The following is a 12,103-nucleotide window of genomic DNA, read 5'->3' as shown; positions in this document are numbered from 1 at the left end:
GTAAATGGTTTTTACCCAGTGTTCAAAAAAAATAGTTACACCTTGTATAAAAATTAATGTGGCTAGTGTTGTAAAAATTAAATTGTAAAAAAAATGTGCATTTTCCGCAAAACATGTGCAGTGTATATTGTAGCAATGGTAAAAAAAATGCAAACCTACCAATATAGGTTGTGTTGTCTCTTTCAAATCACTGTGTGTTTGAAAGCAGAAGTTAAAAGTAAAAGGCAATCAAAAGTCTAAAAAAGTTAATTGTGTCCCTTTTTAAGTAAAATTTTTTAAGCTGTAAATAGCTTTAAATCTAAAAGCAAGCCAAAAAGCATCTGTATTAATGCAATTTTCTAACTAATAAAATAAAAGCCACTGAAACCTGGGCTGCCTATAAAACAAATACAAAAACAATATGGGGTAATTCCTCTGTTTTGTCTAAAATCAACAAAAGTATGTGTATATAAAAAAAATATTTTAAGCAATAACTGACTGCCCAGAAGGGGAAAACCTCTATTCTTTTGTCTTTCAAATCATCAAAAAATGCCAGCTAAATAGCATTCAACGTACCATGCATTTACTGGCACAATAAAAATTATTTTTGTGTTCTATAGCCAAAATTGTTGTTAAAATGTGCATACCAACAGTCTTTAAAAGCAAGGACATAAAAGGTTAACCCACTCCCCATATTGCACATGGGATCCTTCTGGCTACCTCAGATTTCTAGACAAAGGGCTAAAAAAAAAAAAAAAAGCTATTGGACACCAAAAGTTGTACCGAGTGAACTCCTCAAAAGTGGGTTTGCTTGTCCTGGTTTGTTGCTCCAAAGCTCTATAATAAAATTATTTTACTAAAAGGGTGTACATAGCATACATTAAGTAATAAAACTAATGTACTGTATAATAGCAATATGTATGTATTCATTATTAAATATATATATATAAATAAAAAAATAAAAATTTCCTTTATAAATTAAAAAAAAATAAAAAAACAACAACAACAAGTTAACTAAAAAAAATATATAGCTAGCAAGCTCAGTCCAAAAATAAAACGCTGGCCTCATCCAAAAACACTGCCCACAGCTAAGACTTGGCTAACAGCCAAGAAAAGGGGGGTCTAAATGTGCCCAAGCAACTATAAAATCTGTAAAACACTGCCAGGAATTAATAAAATGTGTTAGGTTTCTTTTCTCACAGATAAAAGAAATGCTACCCAAAAACCCTAGCAGCCCTGCCATTCATTAAAACAAAAAGACTTAGTCTACATAAAGTCCATCAACAAAAAACTGCTTTGGCTCCATGCTGGAAAGGCCCTTTCCAAGTCCTGTAAACCACCAACACCGCTGTAAAGTGCCAAGGTCTGCCTACCTGGACCCATGCTTCTCACTGTAAAAATACCCCTCCACCTCGGAAGAACTCTCCAACTAATAAGCCTATTTCTCCTTCTAGCTCTTCTGTGCCTTCTAAACAGCAAAAAAAAAAAAAAAAAGTAAAGTGCTAGTAACCTCTCCCTTGTATAATGCTAAACCACACTGTTCAAAAACAAACAAACAAACAAAAAAAACCACTTGCTTCATTAAAACCACCAAAGTCCAAAAATTCCTGCCTACAAAAAACATTAAAAACTGACCCTGGTAAAAAAACAAAAAATTATACACTGGCAAAAAAAACCCTTATAAAACCCATGCTTAAAAATATAGTATAGTACTACACAAAAAAAATATATTAAAATATCAATAAACTGTAATTAACACTACACTAAAAACTATTAAATGTTCATTACACTTATCCAGTTTCCAGATCACCTCTACATACCCAAATTGCTCACAGGGGGCTGCCATTAAATTAGCACAACAAAGGGCTTGGGTTATTTCCTCTAAAAAAAAAATAACTTAACCGGATCCCTATGGGATGGGGCCAATAACGCAGCAGCAATTTAAAATATTTTTAAAAACCAAAACATAATAAAAAATTGGGGCACAGCTAACCCAGGTACAGGCTAAAGTTGGTAAGTTACATGCTATCTCCACCCTTCGTTCTATAACCCAAAAATTGCTAACAAAAATAATATTAAATATCACTAAGGCTGAAAAGGCATTGCAGTGAAATCTAGCATGTTCAGGCTTGGCCCACTGCCCTTACAAACACATCAAAAATACTATCTGATCTGTGGCCATAAAAACATACTTAAAAACTTTCTGGGTAAAAGTGCAAACGTTCTCAATACTCCTTCCAAGCATATAAACCAATTAGGGGGGGACTTATGCTCGCATCAAAAAAAAATGTTGTTTCTATATTAATCATTCTGGCTTAATTAAGCAGGATTTACAAGCCATTAAAAATGCTGCTGTTGTTTTCCATGCTGTATCTCTTAATCACACCTTTAGTTTTAAAAACCTCCTTCCAGACCTTGGGTCATGGTTTACGGGGCTCTTTCAAACAATTGTTAAATAAATCTTTTTCTTTCTTTTCTTCCTATGTGTTATTTAAATAATAATACAATGTGCCAAATCCCTGTGTAATGCTATAATCAAAAGCTCTGCTGTCCATAAAAAAACCCAGTATCTGTCCCTCCAGCTTGATCGCAAATTGCGTAACGGGCCTGACAATTTTTGAATTTGTCAGGCCCGAAGGGGGGACTGTAAAAGTTACTAGCGACCCCCCTTAATCCCAGCAGTCGTTATGTCAGCCAGCGGCCACTAAAAAAAAGCAAACACCTTAAGGACACAGTAGCCTAAACTTTTCAACTGTTTTCCCTTCAAGGCCTTGAGGTAGTTAGAGCTGGTCCCAAGCTGGTTTTCACTGACCAGATAGCAAAAGCACGGGTCTAACCACCACCAATCAAGTGTTAACACTGCAAGGACCTTGGTCTAAATGTGTATAAAAAATCTGTAAAATGTGTGTAAAACAAAGTTTTTGTACCAAGGTGCAAGGCTCTCCTTTCTTCTGCAGAATAAAGCAACTCCTCCTTATCCCTGTCTGGCTGTTATTGGCTCTCAGCTAGGTGGACCCGATATTTCGGTAACATGACAATGCAGGAGCCTGCCATATTTACTATTTTTCCTACACATTGGGATGGTTTGTTCCTGCAACCTCAATAAGGATTCTTTAAAATACAGCCAGCTCTCCTGGACTCCTTTGCCCCTCATGTTATCCTATCTAGTGTATAGAACATACATTGCAATTTTGTTTATTTCTGAGGTAACGAACTTTGATCTGTATGCTATTACTTATAGTCACTTAAAATATTTCTGTGCTTAATAAATCTGTTTTACATATTTTCCCTAAAACTATAATATAATATATGGAGATATACCTATCTCATAGAACTGGAAGGGATCCTGAAAGGTCATTGAGTCTGGGTTGATCGTATCTAGTTTGCATATCAATTCCAGCTCAGCAGTCTCTCATTGGAGTCTGTTTTTGAAGTTTTTCTGTTGTAAGATAGCCAGATCTACAACCTATCCTGAAAGATGATCCTTTACTCTCACAGATCTTGGGAGACAGACCTGTCCTCGCTTACAGACAACCCCCAACCTAAAGCAAATACTCACCAGCAACCACACATCACTGAACAAAAACACTGACTCAGGAACCTATCCTTGTAATAAAGCCCGATGCCAACTCTGTCCACATATCTATTCAAGTGACACCATCACAGGGCCTAATCACATCAGCCACACCATCAGGGGCTCGTTCACCTGCACATCTACCAATGTGATATATGCCATCATGTGCCAGCAATGCCCCTCTGCCATGTACATTGGCCAAACCGGACAGTCTCTACGCAAAAGAATTAATGGACACAAATCTGACATCAGGAATCATAATATTCAAAAACCAGTGGGAGAACACTTTAACCTGTCTGGCCATTCAATGACAGACCTGCGGGTGGCTATCTTAAAACAGAAAAACTTCAAAAACAGACTCCAACGAGAGACTGCTGAGCTGGAATTGATATGCAAACTAGATACGATCAACTCAGGATTGAATAAGGACTGGGAATGGCTGAGCCATTACAAACATTGAATCTATCTCCCCTTGTAAGTATTCTCACACTTCTTATCAAACTGTCTGTACTGAGCTATCTTGATTATCACTTCAAAAGTTTTTTTCACTTACTTAATTGGCCTCTCAGAGTTGGTAAGACAACTCCCACCTGTTCATGCTCTCTGTATGTGTGTATATATATCTCCTCAATATGTTTCACTCTATATGCATCCGAAGAAGTGGGCTGTAGCCCACGAAAGCTTATGCTCTAATAAATTTGTTAGTCTCTAAGGTGCCACAAGTACTCCTGTTCTTTTAGTTAAAAAGTGACAATTTTTAAAGTACTTATATACAAATACCAGAAGTCTAAATAATAAAAAAGGGTGAACTAGAGTGCCTCATATTTAATGAGGATATTGATATACTAGTGTAGTGGGACAGTCACCCCGCTCCTGCCCAGCAAGGGTTAAAAGCCAGCCCTGGAAAGGGCTGGGGCTTAGAGTGAATCAGGAAAGACCATATAAAAGGGCTGCAGAGCCAGAAGGCAAGCAGTCTCTCTCTAGCTGTGAAGAGAGAAGGACCTGGCTGCCTAGGAGCTGTGCTGGGGAAAGACAAGAGGACCTGGGGAGCTGCAGCCTGGCAAATCCCCAGGCTGCGGGCCTTGCTAAGGCCAAAGCAGGTACTGGGGTTGCAGATTTGTAGCCCAAGGTTAGGCAGAGGCAGCTGGTCCTACCCCCTTGCCAATGATGAGTGGCCTTTACAGTCTGCCCCAGCGAGCGGGGGCTAGATGATGACTGGCAGAAGTCACTGAGGCAAGGTGGGTGTAGAGGGTTGGGGGTTCCCCTGGGAGGGGAGACCCAGCATGTGGGGGTACTGCTGGGGCACAACACTGAGGTAAAGGGGCACCAGGATCTGGGAGGCACACGGGGCCTGAGGCAGGTGAGCCACCGGTGAGCAGAGGGCGCTCCGGAGCTGGAGTTGAACTAATTCCCAAGACGACCAGCAGGAGATGCCGTGCCGGTGAGTCTTCGCTCGCTACAACTAGTCATCACAGAAACTTGGTGGAATGAGGTTAATCAATGGGACACAGTAATACCAGGGAACAAAATATATCAGAAGGACAGAACAGGTCGTGCTGGTGGGGGAGTGGCACTATACATGAAAGAAAGCATAAAATCATATGAAGTAAAAATCTTAATTGAACCAAACTATACCATAGAATCTCTATGGATAGTACCATATATACTTGTTCATTAGCCCGTTCGTTTATAAGCCGACCCCCCAAGATGGTTAGGTAAAAATAGCAAAAACTGTATGACACTTTCATAAGCTGACCCTATATTTCAGGGGTTGGCAAACTTTGGCTCCCGGCCCGTCAGGGTAAGACGCTGGCGGGTCGGGATGTTTTGGTTACTTGGAGTGTCTGCAGGCACGGAACCCCTCAGCTCCCAGTGCCCGCGGTTTGCCGTTCCCAGCCAATGGGAGCTGCAGGAAGTCAGATTCCTTCTCATCATCAGCCTCTGTTGTGTCATCATCAAATTTGGCATCATCTTCTGACCCATCAAGTGCATTGCTGATACAGCATTTCCTAAATGATTTTTCTACCATTTCTGAGGGAATGGACACCCACGTATCCTTGATCCACTGGGCAACCAGATTGATTTCTGGCTTCATAAGATTCCTGCCTTTTGTCAACTTCGCCATTCCTGAGCACATCCATTTAGACCACTTTTTGCGTAGCCTGTCTTTAAGGGTTTGTTCAGGCAGACATCAAGCAGTTGTAGAACTGAAGTTAAGCCTCCAGGTATTACAGCCAAAGTAGTTTTCATATTTTTGGCAACATTTCTCACCTAATCCGTCTTGTGTGCCCTGAACATGTCACAAACGAACATTGCAGGTTTCTTGAAAAGTGCTCCTGGTCTCTTATTCCACATTTTTTCCAGCCATTCAATAGTCCCACTTTCATCCATCCATCCCTTTTCGTGTGCAAGTACGATGACATCAGCAGGAAATGTCATCTTTTTAGGCAAGGTTTTTCTTTTAGAAATAACAACAGAAGGGAGCTTTGATCCATTTGCCAAACATGATAAATCCATTGTAAAATAGATTTTTTCATGGCCATTGGTTTTAATTAAAACTGTTTTTTCACCAACACCGGTTACCTTCTGTTGCTTGGGAGATTGAATGTCATTGGTGTTTCGTCCATATTCCATATTTGTGACAGTTCAAATGCATATTCCTTTCGATATTTTATAATAAACCTTTGGAAAGATTCAAGTTTTTTCTTCCAGATCTCTAGGCAGCTTTTGCACTTTGTTCACTGACAAAGACAGAGACTATGACAGTTCATGCAGTGAGTACACCAACCTGCTGATGCAACAAACATTGACGGCTTTACTGACATGTATTTGCCATTTTTCGACATTTGCAAAGCACGCAGACAAATTCCAGTTCTAGTGACAATGTACCCATTTTGTCGACATTCAACAACTCAATTATTGAGATCTTTCTCTAGCGCAGGAAATGAAGCGCACATAATTGGACATTTTTTCTTGCTTCTTGGCATGTCTTTTAGTGTTGTTTTATTTTTTCACCATTCTCTTACTTGCTTCTCATTGATACAGAATTCATGAGCAGCGGCCCAATTATTGTTTGCTTCTGCATATTTAACAACTTTAAGTTTGAACGCTGCATGATAAGAAGACCTTTTTCTTTTGATTTCACCATTGTTCATTTTACATACTAGTATGAAAATAGATTATTATTATAATTATAGTTATAGATTTTGTAGGACTTTATATAGGAATGTCACCTGCTTTATCACTGTCAAATTATTATTGTTGTTTGTTTATTTCAAAGCGGTCCTGTAGATTGGCAGGTCTGTAGGGATAACAGGCTATTTCAATTTTATTAGAGATTCCATCGATTCTGCACCTTATATTTTCATGTTGGCTCGAGACTTATGAGGTCCATTTCAAGCCAGTCTAGTCCACAAAACAAAGCCTTTGCAACTTTAAAAGGCTGCAGTATTGACATCAATAAATGGGTTGGCAAACTTTGGCTCCCGGCCTGTCAGGGTAAGCCGTTGGCGATACATTTTGTTTACCTGGAGCATCTGCAGGCATGGAGCCCCTCAGCTCCCTGTGACCGCGGTTCGCCGTTCCCAGCCAATGGGAGCTGCGGGAAGTGGCGCACCACTTCCCACAGCTCCCATTGGCTGGGAACGGCGAACCGCGGCTACAGGGAGCTGAGGGGCTCCATGCCTGCAGACGCTCCAGGTAAACAAAATGGCAATGTATTAGATATTCAATTCAATGATTCCATAGTGTTTAAAATTATCAAATTTTGGTGTAGACCCATTTATAAGCTGACCCCTGCTCTTTGATGCGTCACTTTTTTACGAAAAATATTCGGCTTATGAACGAGTATATACGGTAATTCTATACTTGAATAGTAAGAATATAGCAGTAGGGATATATAACCGACCAAATGACCAGGATGGTGATAGTGACTTAGGCCTGGTCTACACTACGAGTTTAGGTCAACTTTAGCTGTGTTAAGTCGACTTAAACCTGGACACGTTTACACGACGAAGCCCTTTCTTTCGACTTAAAGGGCCCTTTAAACCGGTTTCTTTACACCACCTCGACGAGGGGATTAGCGATAAAATCGGCCTTATGGGGGTCGGAATTTGGTAGTGAGGACGGAATTCGACATTAGTGGCCTCCGGGAGCTATCCCACAGTGCTTCATTGTGACCGCTCTGGACAGCACTCTCATCTCAGATGCACTGGCCAGGTAGACAGGAAAAGCCCCGCGAACGTTTGAATTTCATTTCCTGTTTGCTCAGCGTGGAGAGCACAGGTGACCACGCAGAGCTCATCAGCACAGGTAACCGTGATGGAGTCCCAGTCCCAGTCCCAGGATCGCAAAAGAGCTCCAGCCTGGACCGAACGGGAGGTACGGGATCTGATCGCCATCTGGGGAGATGAAGCAGTGCTGGCCGAACTCCGAAACAGTAAAAGAAATGGCAAAACATTAGAAAAGATCTCCAAGGCCATGAAGGACAGAGGCCATAACAGGGACGCACAGCAGTGCCGCGTGAAAATTAAGGAGCTAAGGCAAGCCTACCACAAAGCCAGAGACGCAAACGGAAGGTCCGGGGCTGAGCCGCAAACATGCCGCTACTACGAGCAGCTGCATGCCATTCTAGGGGGTGCAGCCACCAGTAGCCCAAGCGTGTGCTATCAGTCCCTCTCTGGAGACAGGGAAGCGGGTTCGGCGGACGAGGAAGATGAGGATGGAGAGAACATCATAGATAGCTCACAGCAGCAAGGAAGCGGAGAAACCAGTTTCCCCAACAGCCAGGATATGTTTGTCACCCTGGACCTGGAACCAGTAACCCCCGAACTCACCCAAGACCCTGTGGGCACACAGGGGACCTCTGGTGAGTGTACCTTTGTAAATATTACACATGGTTTAAAAACAAGCGTGTTTAATGATTAATGATTAATTTGCCCTGGCAATCGCGGCCAGTACAGCTACTGGAAAAGTCTGTTAACGTGTATGGGGATGGAGCGGAAATCCTCCAGGGACATCTCCAGAAAGCTCTCCTTCATGTACTCCCAAAGCCTTTGCAAAAGGTTTCTGGGGAGGGCTGCCTTATCCCGTCCGCCATGGTAGGACACTTTACCACGCCAGGCCAGTAGCACGTAGTCTGGAATCATTGCATAACAAAGCATGGCAGCGTATGGTCCCGGTGTTTGCTGGCATGCAGACAACATCCATTCCTTATCGCTCTTTGTTATCCTCAGGAGAGTGATATCATTCACGGTCACCTGGTTGAAATGGGGCGATTTTATTAAGGGGACATTCAGAGGTGCCCCTTCCTGCTCTGCTGAACAGAAATATTCCCCGCTGTTAACCACGCGGTGGGGGGGAGGGGTGAAGTGACCATCCCAGAGAATTGGGTGTGTGGGGGAGGGGAGTTAGTTGGGTTTGTGCTGCATGTTAAACCTGAAACCGCAGCCCCTCCTTTTACATTGCAAACCCATTTTAAATGGCCAACCCAGCGGGTGCTTGGTATGGTTAATGAGAGCAGTACTGTTTTAAACCATCCCCACTTGTTAACAAGGTTAAAAAAGCCAAAAGACTGTGTCTTACCATGGCTGCCTGCAAGCTGAAATCTGTGGCCTGGAACTGCGTGAGTGATCTCTCACACCAAACAGGCAGGCCCTCAATATAAGAGGAAAAATGCGACCTTGTAATGAAAGCACATGTGCTGTGTGATGCACGGCAAAATCTAAAGTGAAAGAGTGTACCCATTGTTCTCAAAAATGTATCTTTTTTAAACAACTCTCCCTTCTCCTCCACCAGCTGCAAATGTTTCACCTTCACAGAGGCTAGTGAATATTCGAAGAAGGAAGCGAAGGACGCGTGACGAAATGTTCACTGAACTACAGACTGCCTCCCACGCTGACAGAGCACAGCAGAATGCGTGGAGGCAGTCAATGACTGATTTTAAAAAAGCCCAATATGAGCGAGAGGAGAGGTGGCGGGCTGAAGAGGAGAAGTCGCGGGCTGAAGAGCAGAGGTTGCGTGCTGAAACGCGGGCTGAAGAGCAGAAGTGGCGTCAACTTGTACTCATAAAGCAAGAGTCGATGCTCCGGCTGCTGGAGCATCAAAGTGATATGCTCCTGCGTATGGTTGAGCTGCAGGAAAGGCAGCAGGAGCAGAGACCGCCGCTACAGCCCCTCTGTAACCAACAGCAGGAGCAGAGACCGCCGCTACAGCCTCTCTGTAACCAACAGCAGGAGCAGAGACCGCCGCTACAGCCCCTCTGTAACCAACAGCAGGAGCAGAGACCGCCGCTACAGCCCCTCTGTAACCACCAGCCCTCCTCCCCAAGTCCCATTGCCTCCTCACCCAGACGCCCAAGAACACGGTGGGGGGGCCTCCGGCCACCCAATCACTCCACCCTAGATGATTTCCACAGCAATAAGTTTTAAAGTTTTAAAGTGCAGTGTGTCCTTTTCCTTCCCTCCTCCCCCACCCATCCCGGGCTACCTTTGCAATTATCCCCCTAGTTGTGTGCTGCTTCCCTCCTCCCCCACCCATCCCGGGCTACCTTTGCAATTATCCCCCTAGTTGTGTGCTGCTTCCCTCCTCCCCCACCCATCCCGGGCTACCTTTGCAATTATCCCCCTAGTTGTGTGCTCAATTAATAAAGAATGCATGAATGTGAAGTAACAATGACTTTATTGCCTCTGCAAGTGGTGCTTGAAGAGGGGAGGGTAGGGGAGGTTGGGGTGCTTGGTTTACAGGGTAGTAGAGTTAACCGGGTGCGTGGGGGGGCTGCGATTTCATCAAGGAGAAAGAAACAGAAGTTTCACACCATATCCTGCCCAGTCACAAAACTAGTTTTCAAAGCCTCTCTGATGCGCACCGCGCCCTGCTGTGCTGCTCTAACCGACCTGGTGTCTGGCTGCACGTAATCAGCGGCCAGGCGATTTGCCTCTACCTCCCACCCCGCCATAAATGTCTCCCCCTTACTCTCACAGATATTGTGGAGCGCACAGCAAGTAGCAATAACAATGGGGATATTCTTTTCGCTGAGGTCACAGCGAGTCAGTAATCTGCGCCAGCGCGCTTTTAAACGCCCAAATGCACATTCCACCACCATTCGGCACTTGCTCAGCCTGTAGTTGAACAGGTCCTGACTCCTGTCCAGGCTGCCTGTGTATGGCTTCATGAGCCATGGCATTAAGGGGTAGGCTGGGTCCCCAAGGATCACGATAGGCATTTGAACATCCCCAATGGTTATTTTCTGGTCCGGGAAGAAAGTCCCTTCCTCCAGCTTTCGAAACAGAAGAGAGTGCCTGAAGACGCGAGCATCATGTACCCTTCCCGGCCAGCCCACGTTGATGTCGGTGAAACGTCCCTTGTGATCCACCAGGGCTTGCAGCAGCATTGAAAAGTACCCCTTGCGGTTTATGTACTCGGTGGCTTGGTGCGCCGGTGCCAAGATAGGGATATGGGTTCCGTCTATCGCCCCACCACAGTTTGGGAATCCCATTGCAGCAAAGCCATCCACTATGTCCTGCACGTTTCCCAGAGTCACTACCCTTGATATCACCAGGTCTTTCATTGCCCTGGCAACTTGGATCACAGCAGCCCCCACAGTAGATTTGCCCACTCCAAATTGATTCCCGACTGACCGGTAGCTGTCTGGCATTGCAAGCTTCCACAGGGCTATCGCCACTCGCTTCTCAACTGTGAGGGCTGCTCTCATCCTGGTATTCTGGCGCTTCAGGGCAGGGGAAAGCAAGTCACAAAGTTCCATGAAAGTGCCCTTTCGCATGCGAAAGTTTCGCAGCCACTGGGAATCGTCCCAGACCTGCAACACGATGCGGTCCCACCAGTCTGTGCTTGTTTCCCGGGCCCAGAATCGGCGTTCCATGGCATGAACCTGCCCCAGTAACACCATGATTTCCACATTGCTGGGGCCTGTGCCTTGTGAGAGGTCCATGTCAATTTCCTCATCACTATCGTCGCCGCGCTGCAATCGCCTCCTCCTCCTCAGCTGGTCCTCCTGGTTTTGCTTTGGCATGTCCAGGCTCTGCATATACTCCAGGACAATGCGCGTGGTGTTCATAGTGCTCATAATTGCCGCGGTGATCTGAGCGGGCTCCATGATCCCAGTGCTAGCTATGGCGTCTGATCTGAAAAAAGGCGCGAAACTAGTATCTAAAGACCAGGGGAAGAAGGGAGGGAGGGAGGGAGGGGCGGGTGACTGACGACATGGCGTACAGGTACAGGGAATTAAAATCAAGAAAGGTGGCTGTGCATCAGGGAGAAATACAAACAACTGTCACACAGAATGCCCCCCCCCTCAGAGATTGAACTCCTAAACCTGGGTTTAGCGGGCCGTTGATTTGACGGAGGGAGGGGGGAAGGAAATGAATACAGAACAAATCTATTTTTTACATCTTAAGACGACAGTGCAGCATGACTGATAGCCCTCGGCATTTTCTGGGTGCTTGGCAGCAAATACTTGGCAGCAAATAGTATACTACGACTGGTAACCATCATTGTCCAACGAGGACGGTTAAAGGCAAGTATTGTCTGCCA

Source organism: Emys orbicularis, chromosome 1, assembly GCF_028017835.1.
Source record: "Emys orbicularis isolate rEmyOrb1 chromosome 1, rEmyOrb1.hap1, whole genome shotgun sequence".
Classification (NCBI taxonomy): Eukaryota; Metazoa; Chordata; order Testudines; family Emydidae; genus Emys; species Emys orbicularis.
Note: the sequence above shows the minus strand (reverse complement) of the source record.